The 17,460-nt window shown below is 48.3% G+C and overlaps 1 protein-coding gene across 10 annotated transcripts in view; it reads right to left on the bottom strand.

Annotated features, from left to right (window-relative positions):
- Positions 1–17,460, bottom strand: part of PCBP3 (poly(rC) binding protein 3) — a 268,572-nt gene that overhangs the window by 176,652 nt on the left and 74,460 nt on the right. For 6 of the 10 annotated variants that reach the window (XM_053220424.1, XM_027041382.2, XM_027041390.2 and 3 more), the window contains one exon: positions 6,104–6,139. The exons of the other annotated variants lie outside the window; for them this stretch is intronic. The gene's annotated coding sequence lies outside the window, so the exon portion shown is untranslated. The remainder of the gene's footprint in view (positions 1–6,103; positions 6,140–17,460) is intronic. 10 annotated transcript variants of the gene reach the window in all.

Consider the following 17,460-nt stretch of genomic DNA (forward strand, 5'->3'; position numbering starts at 1 on the left):
GTGAGATATACTTCTAGGACAAAAGTAGCAGCACAAATCATTGGGAAAATGAAGTATTTCTCAACAGTGTTTTCAAACTTGTAAGAGAAAATAACTTACACTTTCACCTAATAATATACATCAAATTAAATCCCAAGCAGATTACACAAGTCAATGCAAAAAGTAAAAACAGAAAAGAAAATGTAAGGACACGTTGAAGGCCAGGAAGGGGTTTTCTAAATGTCAAACTGCCCCAAAACACCAGTGCCCAAGTAAAAGGCAAATGACCCACCCGGGGAGACACCCGCTGGCACCTTCACTAAGGCAGGACGTTTACGAAGAAGGAAGACTAAACCAGCCAGTGGCGAAGCGGAGTCTGATCGTACCACGCCCTTCCAGTGTTCTTGGGGACATGGTGTGCTGGTGGGGCCCAGCCAGCAGGACACAAGTGGCAATGACACATTATGCCTCTTTTGAAGTGCATCTCTCCCGTGACCTAGGAATCCTACGTGGACAGATAATGCAATCTTGCCTCAGGAAGAGGGAAAGCTGATTCACGCACAAGGGTGCTCACCCCACTACTACCAACAGCATGACAGATGTGAAGAACACCCAACCATATTAAACAAAAAGGGGATGACTGATACCTACACTTGACCCTTTCCTTGAAGACCCTTTTCCTTGAAGAACAGGCTTGAACCTCACAGGTCCACCTGTGCATGAATTTTTTTGATAAATACCGTATAGTACTCTAAATGTATTTTCTCTTACGATTTTCTTAGTAACATTTTCTTTTCTCTAGCTTACTTTATTGTAAGAATACAGTACATAACATATATAACATACAAATATGTGTTAATTGACTGTTTATGTTATGAGTAAGGCTTCCAGTCACCAGTAAGCAGTTAAGTTCGGGAGGAGTCAGTTACGTGTGGATTTTCGACTGCGTGGGAGGTCAGCAACCTTAACCCCTGTGAGTTCAAGGGTTACCTGTACATCCACAGAGTGGGAACTATGTAAACTTTTACAAATAGTGTTCTTAAGGGGTACCTGGGTGGCTCGGTCAGTTGAGCATCTGACTTCTGCCCGAGTCATGATCTCATGGTTCATGAGTTCAAGCCCTGCATTGGGCTCTGTGCTGACAGCTCAGAGCCCGGAGCCCGCTTCGGACTGTTTCCCTCGCTCTCTGCCCTGCCCCCACTTGTGCTCTGTCTCTGTCTCTCTCAAAAATAAAAACAAACATTAAAAAAATTTTTTTAAATGTTCTTTCTTAAACTTGGTTACACAGAACAACGTGCAGGATGGCATTCAGTTTAAAAGCGGGCCCAGGGAAAGAAAATAATAAAGATAAAAAATAAAAGCAGGGCCCAGAAGTGTGTGTGTATCTTAATCCCCGAGGCAAAGTTCAGCACGAAAGGGACCAAATGTCTGCAGCAGTGTCTCGTCCCCAGGAGCCCCTGGGCACCGACCATCAGCAGGGCCCTCCCGGAGCACTGGGACAGGGAGGTGACAGAGGGGCTCGCACACAGAGGAGACGACACTCGACTAGCACGCGGGACCAGGACAGTGGGGGCCCGGGGAGCCTGAGAAAGGACACACCACCGGGAGGGGCCACTCTACAGGTCTAGAGCTGCGGAGCTCCAGCTCCCAAGGAGAAACATTTTTACCGGATTCGGGGAGGCAGAGGCCGCGAACGCTGGCCAGGTGGTGAGGATGAAGCCCCACTGGGGAGGACCAGATGGCCATGCAGTGGAGCTGGGCCCTGGCAGGAGCAGAGACGGGAGGGGGGCAGCCTTCGTAACGCTTTTATAACGGTATTTGCTATGTAACCGTTTCATTTTTACTTTGCGCCACATTATAAATGTACAGAGTTTTAAAAACCACAGAATCCACAAAGCTGACGACGAGCACAGGGCCCTTGCCGTCCCTGTGCCCCGGGCCCTGTGGGCAATCTTTCTGGGTTCTTACCCTCTTTGGTATTTATCTCCACCAACGGATCATTACTCCTCCGTGCCCTCTACTAACTTCCTACTGGGAAACTTGACAATCCCCCTCCCTGGCCCTCGGCCCCCTCCACCCCAGGAGGCTCCAGAGCCTCCTGTACCCCTCAGACCTCTGCATGAGGTGTGTGCTTCCTGGAGCGACTGAGGGCCTCGTTCACTGGCTTAGTTTTCTGTGTCTGCATTGCTGGTCTGCCTCCACCCGCTCAGCCGGGGATGAGCCCCTCCTGATCACTCCAGCACAGCCGCAGACCACCTCCAAGCAAGCCACTCGCTTCTTGCTCCACCATCGGAGCGGCTGCTCCACTCACCAGCATCCCAAAGCCATCCCAGGTTCTCAGTGTTCCAGGGGCCGGCAAGGTGGAGGCTGGGCTCACCGTGCTCCCTGACCCACTGGAGCGCAGCCCCACGTCCCTGCGGACCAGCCCCCTCCATCGCCCTCAGGCTCCCAGTTCACCCTCCAGGGGACAAGTCAGGGTGGGGGAGGAGGGCCGAGAACCGGCCTGGTTTGGCTTGCTTCCTAAACTGGCTTTCCACCAATTTCCTATTTCAGCCCCATCTTTACTGCCCTCCTCATTTTCAGAGGTACATGGCAATGTCATTCTTGAGACTTGGGGGGGCTGTCTGCCATGCAATCCATCTCCCCGCCGGGCCCCCCAGCACAAGTGTGATCACCCCCGAGCTTTCTGTTTTCAGATCTGCTATGTCCCTCTGTTTGTCCATCTGCTGTCTAAGTTCCCCGATTCTGTCATCTCCTCTCAATCTCTTGGTGGCCTCTTCCTTTTAAAAATATCTTACCTGTCACTTTAGTGGTTCTTAAGAAGCAGCACAGGTCACTGTGAATTCAATCTGCCATTTTGGCTGAAAATCAAGGGAGGAGGTTTTTTTTTATTTTAAGATGAGAGTTACCGAGTCATGTTGATGCTACTAGAAGTGGCTGCCAGGGACAAGGAACTGAGACCCAGGAGACAGGCGGCCTAACGGAGGCAGGAGCAGAGCCCTGAGCAGCCAGAGGGCAGGGAGACTAGGCGGAGGGCAGGACGGCGGGACTGCAGCTTCGGGAGGGAAAGCGAAGCGCCTGTTTTCTCGAACTGTCAGGCCCGGCCATCAGCCGAGACCGAAATCTGATGAAGTGAGGAAGCTGAGAAGAAAGGCCAGGTGCACAAGAACTGCCTCCGACACAAGAGACGCGAGGGCGTGGAGGCCACCCCAGTCCCTCGGCCAGCGCACAGGGCTACGTCGCCTCCCCGCAGCACACCCGAGACAGGAAGGAACAGTGGTGTCTGCGGGGTGACGACAAGGGGCACCAAGAAGGACGTGGCGGGGCAGGAGGCCCCTGACGGAGGTGTCCCGGTCGGGGCTCATCTGCAGTCCTCCTGCCTGTACTCGCTGCAGGTGAGCCTTCCAGTTCTTTCTCATATTTGCCAAATCCTCTCATTCTATAGCGAGAATTGCTATCTTAAGGCGGCACAGAAGAAAAACCTATATAAATCAAATAACCAAGTCGGTGTTACAGAAAATAAAAGACCTCAAAGTAAATAAAAACTTCAACTGTTTTGTTCTCATTGCTTCTTAATTTCCTTAAGTGCCCAGTTCTGAGTTGGCAGGGAGTGGGCTCTGTCACTCAGTGGCTGTGGGAACTCCGTCCCCCCTGCAAAACAAAGTGGGATTTCAGGGATCCCGGCCGCGGCAAAGCCCAGGCATCACACAGAAGCGGCTTCGCTGTGAAGACTGCCCTTCCCCTCACTCTAAGGAAGTGTGGAAAGTTCTCAGAGACGTGCAAATGGAAAACCAAGTCCTTCCAAAGCTGCCACCTCCCCTGGGAAACGTCCACTGCAGAGGAGCTCTGTTCTGGCTCGTCACACCACCCGGGAACCCCGCGGGAAGGCGCCGCAGGACCCGGCCAGGACCGCCCCTGGAGTCAGAGCCGTTTCTGCTCCAACCAGCTCAGTGCGCCCAACGGCTCCCTCCGCACCTGCGGGAGAGGCCACGGGTACCCTGTGGAAAGCTCACCGCCTTCACTTAAGCAGGCCTCTGGGAACCCCCGGAATCCCAGTCCTGACGGCCCCGCTGCCCCGCTTGTCTGGGCCTCTCAGCCCAGCTGCCCGGGCCTTCTCCAGCGGGGAGCCCGAGATGCTGTGCGCACGAGATGGGGTGGGTAACTCTGGTCCAGCCCACCCCACCCCAGCCTGCTGGTTTATTTCCAGAACTGCAGGCCAGGTTCCCCATTTGCCAGGAGGACAAATTTGGACAACACCAAATCTAGGCAAAACAGTCCCAGCGCATACAAGGCGTTGTTTATATGCCTGAATTCCAGCGGCCCTTCCCTTGGGGATGTCTGTGAAAATTAGATCCAGATTTGCACAATTATAAAGATGGTCCCAAGCCAGTAGGGATTTGGACGTCCTCTAAAAAGAAAGTGGTAAAATGGCGTTAATTTACCAATCCAACACCCAAAGAAAAAAAGACTACCTGACTCCCGGCCCCTACACCCTGCAGAGTGACAACTGGCCTCAAGGTGACCCACCAGGCCCCTGAGGTGCACCCTGTTGCTCTCTGACCTCATCTCCTGCCCCCTCACTCACTCTGCTCCAGCCTCGCCGGCCTCTCCGACGCTCCACGAGCACCCCGAGCACGTCCCTCGCCTTGGCCCGGAGCCCTCCGTGCTCCAGCACCCGCGGTGCTGACTCCTGCCCCTCCTTCGAGGCTCTGCCCAGATGCCCCTTGCCAGGTGGGCCTATCCAAACACTCCCGCTCCTCCTCACGTCCTCCACGGCAGATGTCACCACCTGACACACCGTGGCGTGTTTACTTCCTACATTTCTTTTTGTAAACCCCACGTAGATATGAGCTAAAGGAAGCTGGGATTTCAGAAGAGCGCCTGGCACATTTTGCAAATATTTGCTGAATGAATGAAAGAGCAAACAAGGTCTTTGTTCAAGCAATTTGTTAATTAAGGACTTTCCTCTTCTAACATCAGTTAGGACTCTGGTTACCCTCTAGCCCTAGATACTCATGCACATGTGTTTCCTGACTCCTCCCCACCACCACCACCGTCATCACCACCACCACCTCCACTGCCTCTATCACCACCACCACCGTCTCTTCTGGGGGGGCTGTTGATGAATCACAGTCCCTGCTGCAGGCCACAGGCTCTGTAAGCTTGGTGGGCTATGCCTGTCTGGCTCTCTGACCAGCTGAGCACAGGACTCCAGGGTGGCTACTTGGGTCTGCCATCAAGACCACCAGAAAGGGCAGACATTGAACTCAGAGCCCGCATCACATCAACAAGTCACCTCCTGCTCATCCTACCATCGTGCAGGGACTCAGGCTCATGAGGTCAGCGGCCTAGGGTCAAATCTTGGTCTCACCACCGACAACACAGTGGCGTCACATCGCTGAGTCCTGGAAAGTGAGCAGAGGGCACTACTCCACAGGGCACTGTGAGGATGGAGTGAGGAATTAGACAGGAAGAATCCAAATCAGCAAAGCTGGCACAAACCAAGCACTTCATAAATATTAGCCACTGTCATGACATCAGGATTCCATACGAGACTGCTAAAAACCAAATTCCCTGCTGAAAACTAATAGAAAACAACATTTATAAGCTTTAGAAAAAGACATCTTAAGGATCTGAAAGGAATCATTTCAAGCTAAGTTTTGCAAAACTGGAGTCAAGGCCACAAAGAGATGCCCACACAGCGTGGACACACCACCGTGGCCACAGCACACATTTGTCCCTGCCCGGCTGGGCCGCACTGGTGGAGCGTGGGACCAAGGCATGTGTCCTGCACCGCACACTCACCACCGGCCCTCAGGCCCCCTGCTGGACAGTTTGGTCAGGTTAAGTTGGTGAAAGGGGTTTAACAGAAAAGGAGAAAACGGCTTCTTTTAAAATCTTGGTTCTACAAAAGCCAGAAAGAAATCATGCAAATCACTGACGCTGTTGGTGTACTTTGACCTGTCACAGGTCCCCTGTGTGACAGGAAACCTGGCCACAAGGAAGGACAGCAAGACACATGGCTTCATACGCAAGCGAGACTTTAAAAATCAACTGACGTAGCAAGAATCACTGAGTTTAAAGACATAACCTGTGTAAAGGCATTGTAAGAAGCACTACTTACATGAAACCATGTGAGGATCTCTCTCTGTAGACAGCCCTGTAAACGGGTTAAAAAAATTTTTATAATTGGAAATCAGAGACAGAAAATAACCCAAAGAATAATCTATCACCTTAGATGCCAAATTTTACCAAACCAAAGGAACTTATTAAAAGAATGTACTCATAAATCCGTTATTTAGGAAGTCAGTTTCCCAGAGGCAGTTTCCCAGAGAAAAAAATTCCATAAAAGAGGTTAGATTCTAAACTGAGTTTGGAACTTAAGATACCAATAAATGCTCAGAGCCCTAGACCCCAATCCCTGACCCATGGTCGTAAAGCTGATAGAAAGTGTAGATTCTCAATCCCTTGGACCCATGAGGGTTAAGGAGAGGACCGTGGTGGGGTGTAGGCGGGAACCCCAGGCGGGACCACCATGTAGTCTCAGCTCCAAGTCCGAAGAGCACTTCACCAGGACGACAGGACAAGGCGCCCTGCCTGTGCGAAGACGCAGTGTGGAGGTAAGTGGCTCCGCCAGAGGCTCTTACGGGCAGCCCGAGGCCCACGCGGGGATGACTAAAGACCGGAGGAACATTACAAACCCCAGACAGAGGGCATCCACTTCCAGCCCAGGCAGAAGAAGACAGACCAAATCGACTCTCCAGCCAGACAACGAAAACACAGACAAAAGACATGAGACAAAGCGTTTGTGGGTTTTGAGACATGAGACAACAGGCAGCACAGGACAGTGATCCCTGAAGGAAGGACACAAAATATGAAACAATCAAGCGTCCATCAATGCATGAACTGATTAGCAACTTGTAACATATCCACACAACAGGATATTCGACAGCCATTGAAAAAAATGAAGTAATGATACACACTACCACTCAGATGAACCTTGAAAACATTATGCTAAATGAAAGAAATGGTCGTATATTGTATGATTCTGTTTATATGAAATACCCAGAGCAGGTAAATCCATAGAGATAGAGAGCAGATTCACGGATGGGGAGAGAGGAAATGGGAAGTGATTACTTAATCAGTGTGGAACATTTCTTAGGGATGAGAAAAAAGTTTTGGAGAAGTCTGAAACTGGGTGGTAGTTGCACAACACTGTGAATGTACTGAATTGTACACTTTAAAATGATGAATCGCATGTTATGTGAATTTCATGCCAATAAGTAAAAAAACCACAGAATATAATAAGGGAATGTTAGGATCTATTGCATGGCAATAAATTTAATAATATAGATGGAACAAATTTTTAGAAGAATCAAGCTATCCAAACTCACTCGAGAAGGTAACAAATAACCTATATGTATTCAAGAAATTGAATTCAAGTTAAAAACCTTCAACCAAAAAATGAGCCCATCCAGATGGCTTCCGTGGTGAATTCTACCAAGTATTCGAGGAAGAAGTAATACAAATTCCTTACTAACTCATTCTGAAGGGTGAATGTGAGAGAACACTTCCCAGCTCATTCAATGAGGCAAGTATTAACTTGATACCAAAACCAGAAAAATACACTAAAAGTAAACACAAAATATTTCTCATAAATATAGTTGCAAAAATTCTTAAATTTTAGCATATCAAATCACATAATCTAGCAAAATGGATTTCAACCCAGAAACGCAATTGGTTTAATACGGTTTTAAAAGTCAGTTTCACAGATTTTGGTTTATATGGATGGACTATAGAAACAGACATAAAAAGGAAAACTACGTGATTGTCTCAATAGATGCAGAAAAAGCATTTGGCAAAATCATGATCACTCATGAGAAGAATTCTCAGCAAACCCAGACTGTAAGAGCACTCCGTGCACCTGACGGAGGAGCTGCGGTCACACCACACAGCTAGCATCACACGTTAGGGTGCAAGGGGGCAGGACACCCCCCCAGATCAGAAACAAAGCTCGGGATGTCCCCTCTTAGTGCATCTATCCAACCAGATCTCAATCGCACAACGGTGATCTACCATCAATACAATCTCAATTGAAATCAGAATAGGCTAAGTGGCTTCTAAAATGTGTATGGAAATATACTGCCTTATTTCAAGATTTATTATAAAGCTATACCCTGGGGCCAGGGACCACACAACCAGGGACAGCCCCTACGCCCTAGGGCCTGCTGAAATTACTCGAGCTAGCCAAACTTCTGAAGGCTGACCCCGCCTCACCTGGCCCTCCCACGGAAACCAAAAGAAAACTCCTGCCCATTTTCCCCTCACCTCCTCTGCCTGCTCACTGACCCTGGGGCTCCTCGTGGGTCCTGAGTTGCCTGCCTCCTGTTTCTCGGGACCTGTGGGTATAAACTTCCTCCTCATGACAGTCATTTCCATGGCAGCCTTTCTTACCATTCCTGATTAAAATAAATCCCAGGTACCCTTGAAAACACACACACACATACATGCCCAATTGATTTGTGACAAAGGTTCCAAGGCGATTGAATGGGGAAAGGAAAAACTTTTTAACAAAAGATGCTAAAACAACTAGATACCATATACAAAAAAAAAAAAAAAAAGATCTCGACATTTTCTTCCCATTCTGTATAAAATTATTTAAACTAGATCACAACTATAAAACTTGTGAAAGAAAGAATAGCAAAAAATCTTACAGACCCCTGGTTTCACAAAGAATTCTTAAGTATGACACAAAAGACATGATGTATAAAAGTAAAAAATGGATAAACTGGATGTCATCAAAATTAAAAATTTTGATCTTCAAAAGACACTTATAAAAATGAAAGTGAAGCTATAGACTGGGAGAAAGTACCTGCAGAACACGTACCCCACAAAGGACTACACCCAGAATACATGCAATTCTCAAAACTCAGTAAGAAAACAAACAACATAGGATGTGAGGGCGATCTGGCTGCAACATCTGTCACCCCACTGATCACCAGGGTTGATTCGGCTGACCTGGCTGGCTAGGCGGGGGCCCCCTTCCTCCCTCACCGCTCCAAGTGCGTCCCTCCCGAAGCTGCGCGCTCAGTCGAAGAGGACCACCTTCCCCGATAGAGGAGGATCGTTCTTCGGTCAAGGGTATACGAGTAGCTGCGTTCCCCTGCTAGAACCTCCAAACAAGCTCTCAAGAAAACAAACAACATAATTTCCAAATGGCCTACCTATCTGATCAAATACTTCAAAGAAAACACGGATGGCACATCCAGCACACGGAAAGATGGTCCAGCAGGCGAAGGGGAGAGTGTGCCATGCAGACAGGCCAGCACCTGGCACAGGAGTGGCGTGTGCAGGTCACATGGAGACATTTCCCTCCAAATCCTGAATGCCATGGGAGAAGAAAGTGAAAACACACAAACTCCCAAGAGGGAGACCTAAATGTCAAAAATGGTGGCACCACTTGCTGGGCAGGGACAGGCAGTCGGGTCTGGGTCACATGCTCCTGGCAGCTTGCAGGGCACTGGGGGTGTGGGCAGGGTGGGCACACAGGGAGGGCCTGGGGCCAGAGCACCAACCCCACCAGGCGCTCCAGCTTTGGGCTTCCTGGGGTTGGACCCAGGGGAGCTCTGCTCTTCTCTACTGACCACACTCCCTCCAGTGGATTCCCTAAATCCATTTCCCTGTCCTGCCCTCTCCCCTGGGCTCCTGCATCAACTGCCCACCTGAACAAGCAACCAGGATGTCTAGCTCTAAGTCCAAGACCCATCCCTGACGATCCCAAGGTCATCTCACCTCAGGTGCTCACTCCAGTCCTCTGCACCAGCCTCCTGATCCATTCTCCAGCAAGTGCATCAGCTCTGCCTGAGCTCGGCCTCTGACCTACCCCCAACAGCCCCCAGGCCCACCAACTGCCCTCCTGCAGGCTGCAGCCTCCCAACCAAGCCTGCCTTCCCTGCAGGCCTTCAGCCAGAGGGAGCTTCAGAGGCCCCACTGTGCGAGGAGTAACACCCGAACTCATCTCCGGGGCCGGGGTGGGGGTGGTGGAGGGCAACAACTCATCTCCGGGGCAGGCGGGGGGGGGGGGGGGCGCCCGGGGCAGGTGGGGGCGGACAACAGCTGCCACTATTCTCCCCAGCACATCTTCACCCACCCCTTGCTCAGCGCCCCTGCTGCCCTCCCACGTTGCCCTCCCACCACCCGGCCCCTGCTGCAGTCACACTGTGACTCACTGAGCGTGAGCTCAGTCATGCCACCGGCTTGACCACCGCCTCCTCTAAAAGGCCTCCTAGACCACCTGGCAGGCGCTCCCCCACTCCTTCGTGGTCTTCCTGCTCTGACCCACCTGCAGGCACCACTGTATTTTTAATTTATTTCTCTTGATTCTTGTCCCTCACCCCCACTAGAAGAGAGCCCCGTCGTGTCAGGAACCAGGTTACAGGAAGAGCACGTGGAGGCAGGGTCCCTGTACATGTTGGACAGACGGGTGCACATGTGAAGTGACATAAGGACAGACAGGCAGCTGCACGGTGCTGGGACCTGCCGCAGGTCGGGACTCCCCTCCCTGAGGGCAAGACTCCGAAGGCCAACAGGCAGAACTCTAAGTGTGCCGGGAGGCCCAGGACGTGCGTTCCTCTGCATGAAAAAGCACAGAATAAAATAAAACTTTCCGGATAGCGAGAAAAAAAGAGGGAAGACATTTTTGTCTTGTCGACTGCAATTGAGAGGCCTGCGATTCAGTGACTCAGGAAAAACCACAGTCAGAGTGTGTCTGACCAGACATCAGCCCTCGTTCAGAGTTCAAGGCACTGCAACACTCACGTGCGCGGCCGCCACTGACCACGCCTGGGCCACATGAGCCACAGCGCAGAGAGCGGGCCCTCTCCAGCATCCCTGGTCTACACGGGACAGCCAGCATCACACATGCAGCCTCACGCAGCCACGCTAGAATTTTGGCATTAGAAACACATTTTAAAAGCACTGACTAGAAAGTAGGCAAAACTTTACTCTTTTTGTGGATTCGGCCTTAGATACAAATATTAGTAATGTTCTTCTTTGAGCCACTATTTCTAATGTTCCTACTGTTAGGTGCAGAGGAGTTTCACAGAGTCTTAGCATTCCAACCAGAGCATCTACCAAGAATGGAAGCCCTCCCTTCCTAAAGGTGGCTCTCGCACAGCCTCCTCAGACCCAAGCTCCCTCCACGTGCCAGCCTGAGAACACCCGGCAGACAACTCCGGGCGGGAGGATGCTCTGGATCCCACTGAGGCCCCCATCCCAACCCGAGGACCCCTGCCGTTTGCCTGTTCCCTCTCCCACAGACACCCACACATGTCCACTTGTCTGAAACCCTCAGTCATCTTCACATTCACATGGACACCGCTGACATTTTACACCAGAGTTTTAATATTCATGTGACGGAATGGCCCAGCCCATGGCCAGGAAGGCAGGGAGATTCCTTGCTGTCCCACCTCACCGGGACCCCACGGGCTCCCCGTAGAGCCACTCCTTCTGACAGGGAGGCACCCCCATCGGAGGAGGATGGGTGAGCAGAGACCAGCAGAACACGGGCAGGAGCCGTGGACCACCATGTGGAATGTTTGAGCCACCACTTCCAAAGGCCACTTAACGGTGACCTGGGACAATGCTGGTGGGTGTGCAGCAGGACGCACTTGGAAATGCAGCTCCCGGAAAGCCACTCATAGGTTCCACATTTGCCAAACAGGAGCTCACACACTGACGGACCTCAATAAAGGAAGAAGAGCAAACGCCCATAATGGGCCATAGCAAAGATCCAACTTCGGGAGGAGGGCAACCTTGACTCCAAATCACTCCAGATCTGGGGGGGAGAGTATCGCATGAACCCAGCCCCCACAGCAGAAGGAACTCCAAGTTCTGCAGTGCCGACAAGAACCAGGGCTAATGAGGGTTTAAAAGAGTTTCTGTAGGGGGGAGGACGGGCAAGGATGATTCAGCTTCATGCCCATCACAGAATCCACCAATGCAATTAGCCTTTCTAAGTAATTATACTCTTGGTGATGGTCTCAGCAGAGAAGAGAAGGAGGTAGCCAGGACGTTGAACTTCTTTACTCCTCCACCTCAAAAAATAGCATCTGGGGGTCAACGCACAGTGGTGATGTGGTCAGTAAGGCCGAGGAGCAGAGACCCCAAGAGCCCCTGTATGGTGGGCCTGCCTCGCCTCCTGGCCTGGGACAGCAGGCCCTTTCATCCTGCCGCACACCAAGACTACGAGCTTCCACCTCTTAGAAGTTCAGACTTGTCTCCCAGCACCCACCCCTGCCTGGGGAGGGGGTAGTTTTTGTTTCATTTTCCCATTTAATAGATCATACTCCGTGGGTGCAAATACCGATATGCACACGCATGTTTCAATCATTTCAAATTATGTCGATGAACTCTGTTCACTATGAACTTGCAATAATATATAAAAGAATTTTTGTTTCAATCTCAGTTAGTATATGGGGTTATTCAATTAAAATTATAAACTGTTACTTTTACTTCCTTGGCTTTCTGATTGAGTGGCTCTCATTACCAGAATCGGAAGCGGGAAATCTGTGTGGGCTCTCACCAGATACTGAAATCGCCGATAATACATCCAGTAGACTTTCTAGACAACTCCCAACCACAAGAGTTGCAATCCGGGATAGAGAGTGAGCTCTGCACGCCCCTGTCCTGGGACCCTCGATGAGAGATGCTGCCGTGCAAGGACAAGCCCAGCAAAGACACCGGCCAAGCGCACAGACTCTGCTCTTCCCGACAGCAAGTGTGCATCCCGTGATAGCACGACATGTGGCTGCTTCTTGTGCAGAAAGTTTGGAAAGTGCAGAAAGGTGCAAGAAATGTATTTAAAACACCTCCAATATGTCATTTGCAAATACCTTTTCCCATTCCGCCGGCTGCCTTTTAGTTTTGTTGACTGTTTCCTTTGCAGTGCAGAAGCTTTTTATCTTGATGAGGTCCCAACAGTTCATTTTTGCTTTTAATTCCCTTGTCTTTGGAGATGTGTCAAGTAAGAAATTGCTGCAGCTGAGGTCAGAGAGGTTTTTTTCCTGCTTTCTCCTCTAGGGTTTTGATGGTTTCCTGTCTCACATTCAGGTCCTTCATCTATTTTGAGTTTATTTTTGTCAATGGTGTAAGAAAGTGGTCTAGTTTCATTCAGCATGTTGATGTCCAGTTCTCCCAGCACCATTTGTTAAAGAGACTGTCTTTTTTTCATCAGATATTCTTTCCTGCTTTGTCAAAGATGAGTTGGCCATACTTTTGTGGGTCTAATTCTGGAGTCTCTATTCTATTCCATTGGTCTATGTGTCTGTTTTTGTGCCAATACCATGCTGTTTTGATAATTACAGCTTTGTAGTAGAGGCTAAAGTCTGGGATTGTGATGCCTCCCACTTTGGTCTTCTTCTTCAATATTACTTTGGCTATTCAGGGTCTTTTGTGGTTCCATACAAATTTTTCGATTGCTTGTTCTAGCTTTGAGAAGAATGCTGTGCAATTTTGATTGGGATTGCATTGAATGTGTAGATTGCTTTGGGTAGTATTGACATTTTAACAATATTTATTCTTCCAATCCATGAGCACGGAATGTTTTTCCATTTCTTTGTATCCTCTTCAATTTCCTTCATAAGCTTTCTATAGTTTTCAGCATACAGATCTTTTACATCTTTGGTTAGGTTTATTCCTAGGTATTTTATGATTCTTGGTGCAATTGTGAAAGGGCTACTATCCAAAATATATAAAGAACTCACCAAACTCCACACCCAAAAAACAAATAATCCAGTGAAGAAAAGGGCAGAAGACATGAATAGACACTTCTCTAAAGAAGACATCCAGATGGCCAACAGGCACATGAAAAGATGCTCAGTGTCGCTCCTCATCAGGGAAATACAAATCAAAACCACACTGAGATACCACCTCGAGCCAGTCAGAGTAGCTAAAACGAACAAATCAGGAGACTATAGATGCTGGAGAGAATGTGGAGAAATGGGAACCCTCTTGCACTGTTGGTGGGAATGCCAACTGTTGCAGCCTCTCTGGAAAAGTGTGGAGGTTCCTCAAGAAATTAAAAATAGATCTACCCTATGACCCAGCAATAGCACTGCTAGGAATTTACCCAAGGGATACAGGAGTGCTGATGCACTTGTACCCCAATGTTTATAGCAGCACTTTCAACAACAGCCAAATTATGGAAAGAGCCTAAACGTCCATCAACTGATGAAGGGATAAAGAAATTGTGGTCTATATACACAATGGAATACTACGTGGCAATGAGAAAGAATGGAATATGGCTTTTTGTAGCAACGTGGATGGAAGTGGAGAGTGTTATGCTAAATGAAATAAGTCATACAGAGAAAGACAGATACCATATGTTTTCACTCTTATGTGGATCCTGAGAAACTTAACAGAAGACCATGGGGGAAGGGAAGGGGGAAAAAAAAGTTACAGAGAGGGAAGGAAGCAAACCATAAGAGACTCTTAAAGACTGAAAATAAACTGAGGGTTGATGGGAGGTGGGAGGGAGGGGAAAGTGGGTGATGGGCATTGAGGAGGGCACCTGTTGGGATGAGCACTGGGTGTCGTATGGAAACCAATTTGACAATAAATTTCCTATTAATAAATAAATAAATAAATAAATAAATAAATGCAAATAAAATAAATAAAAGCATCTCCAACTCCCACCCAAAAACACCAATAGCAGTAAACTGTATTTTCTTCTAGACATTTCTCATTGTAACATTTACCTATATACTTCTTAAATAAATGATATAGATTATATATGTTTTCAGAACAATGTAATACAGCTGTGTCTGTAATATCTGTGGAAAACATTCATAACAGCTTGCTTTTAGCCTTTTAATGTTTATTGATACCCTTAGAAATTTGTCCACAAAAATGAAACTTACCTACCATTTGAAATTACCTGCATTGCTTTTATGCTTAGAAAATGCTTCTTTTTATCAAAGATCAGACGAATTTTCCCATAATTCTTCTCTAACTAAAAAAAGCATGTATGTTTCCCCTATTATTATAAAAGTGATATATATTCATTTAGAAAAACTTAGAAAGTTCAGAAATGCGTGAACATAGATACCAGCAGTGATTCCAGATCTCAGAAACAGACACCATAAGCTTTTGGTTGTATCTCCTGGAGGCCTTTACAATACACACACACGTGAGCACACACACAGGCACAGGTGTGCACGTATACCACACACAGCCCTATATTTCATGTCGTATATACTGTTTTTACGTGTACTTTGACTTCATATGCTAAGCGCATTTTTTCACGTCATGAGTCATTCCTATAAATGCTACTTGCTGCCTAATGTCCTCTGTGTTGTAGAAGAACAATAACTGATTTACTAAATCCTCTATTATTGGGCCTTCGGGCTGCTTCCAATTAATTTAATTATTTAAATTAAGGCTATAACGAATATCCCCCATGACTGTTTCTTGAAGTTGAATTCTTGAGAGAATTTTCAGCCACACTGCCTGAGAATTTCAAAGCCCCTGACACTCAAGGATGAAGAACCCCCAGACCCCCTCCCCTCTCCAGTCACCCTCTGAGAGTCTAGTCTCTGGGATTCTTCGCCAAAACTCTGTATCATAAACTTTCCTAAAATACATGTCAACGAGATGGTCAAAGGATGACGCACATGTGTTTATTCATTAGCAACGAGGGTTGGCATCCTTCCATGTTTGTTGGTATTTCTTTTCCTTTCATAAACTGCCTGCTCAAAATTCAGCAACGAAGTCATTGAGTGTGAATCAATAAAACACATGAGGATAACAAAAAAGAGGAATGCATATTAATTTCTGGTCAAAGGCTCAACAAATTTAGGTGAATATATTGTAGAAAGGAAGAAATTCAGGTTCGTCTCCAGGTCAATCGAGAGAAGTGGAGCCCCGGAGCTGAGATTTTAGCCTCTGACACTCCTTTCCCCCAACAAACAAACAAAAACCAAAGTGACGTGACTTGAGGCAGAAGAAGGCAGAGGACCTACAATTCAGAGACGCCCCCACACATGGGGGGTGGCACTGGGCAACAGGGAGCCCAGCCAGCCTGTGGGCGTCCGCACAAGGGAGAATCGTTATTAGATTCTAATCTGAAACTGGAGCTCAGGGTGAACTCAAGATCCAAATCATCTTAGACAAGCGACCAAGTCTCCCAGTCTCCCAGCAAACCGGTCCCGCTGGTCTGGGGCACCGCCCCCCGCCGTGCCCCTGTAAAGTCACTGTGACCCCGCAAGGGGCACGCGATGGGAAATTAGTTACAACAATGGGACGCTTAGTTTTTGAGGCTTACATGTAGTAATATATTTTGTAATCACTGTATTTCAGCAAGCTTTTTTTGTTTTACTGTTAATGTATTTAAAAATTTCTAACACTGCTTAGATTATTTTTAAAATGACTATACATTTAACATATTAAGTCTTAAGTAAAAAACACGTAACACCAAGTGTTTCTCTTCAGGTACAAAAGCCTTATAGATGTTAAAGCCCTCACCATTCTTGCACCAGCTCTCCTTCTGGTTAGCGGTCTGGAGGCCCTCTCTACTAGCCATTGGCTAGCCCATGTTTCCACTTCCTCCCACGGGCCTCTGAATTCAGTATGCGGTGACTGTGCTCTACAGAGGTTTGAAATCAGGCATTCTCTACTCTCCAGGTTTGGTGCCGTGACTGGAGAGGTCGAACCCATACTTCCGGCTGCCGGGGACAGGGCCTCCGAGCCCCACGGGGCCCCCTCCACTGCCGTCCCTTCCTTCTCCCAGCGATGGCCCCTCGGGCCACCCTGAGAATGGCGTCTCTCACTAGGCTGTGAGCACCCAAGAGCTGTCAGCGAGTCTCCCCACAACCCCCGTGAAGCCCACCCTTCTCCCACAGCCTTCTCTCACATGGCTGACGACACGTCCCTAACCCTGAGGCAAAATCAACCTGACCTCAGAGGGAGAAACTGGTCGGCTAGCTGGATTCAGCTGAGCATTCCCACAAATATGAGTGGTTCCGTGAGTTCAGTAGGCGGGGTTTACTGCCAGCCAGGAATATCCTCACACACGAATCCCCTGTTCACGAGCTGGGCTCTGGAGTCTCTATTTGGTTCTGCTAAGCTGTTTGTCTCTTAGCGGCGATACTAACTGCTGTGATTTCTTTAGCTTTTATACAAAGTTGTGATATCAAATAGGGTAAGTTGCCATGCACCTCTGTGCTTTTCTAAAACATGCTGGCTACCTCTACACATTTTCTTTCCTCGTGACATTTAGAAGTGATTAACCAATTTCTATTAAATATCCTGTTGCAATCACGTTCATTTTTTGTAATCTCTCCATCATAAAACACGGCAGGTAGATGACATCATTGGGAGCGGCAGAATAATAACCACTGACAGCTCACTCCTCCGTAACTGCAAGGAGAACAGAACGATGACAGCACGTTCATGATGAACTTAAGAACTCTGGAAATTGACCAG

The sequence above is a fragment of the Acinonyx jubatus genome, chromosome C2 (genome assembly GCF_027475565.1).
Source record: "Acinonyx jubatus isolate Ajub_Pintada_27869175 chromosome C2, VMU_Ajub_asm_v1.0, whole genome shotgun sequence".
NCBI lineage: Eukaryota > Metazoa > Chordata > Mammalia > Carnivora > Felidae > Acinonyx > Acinonyx jubatus.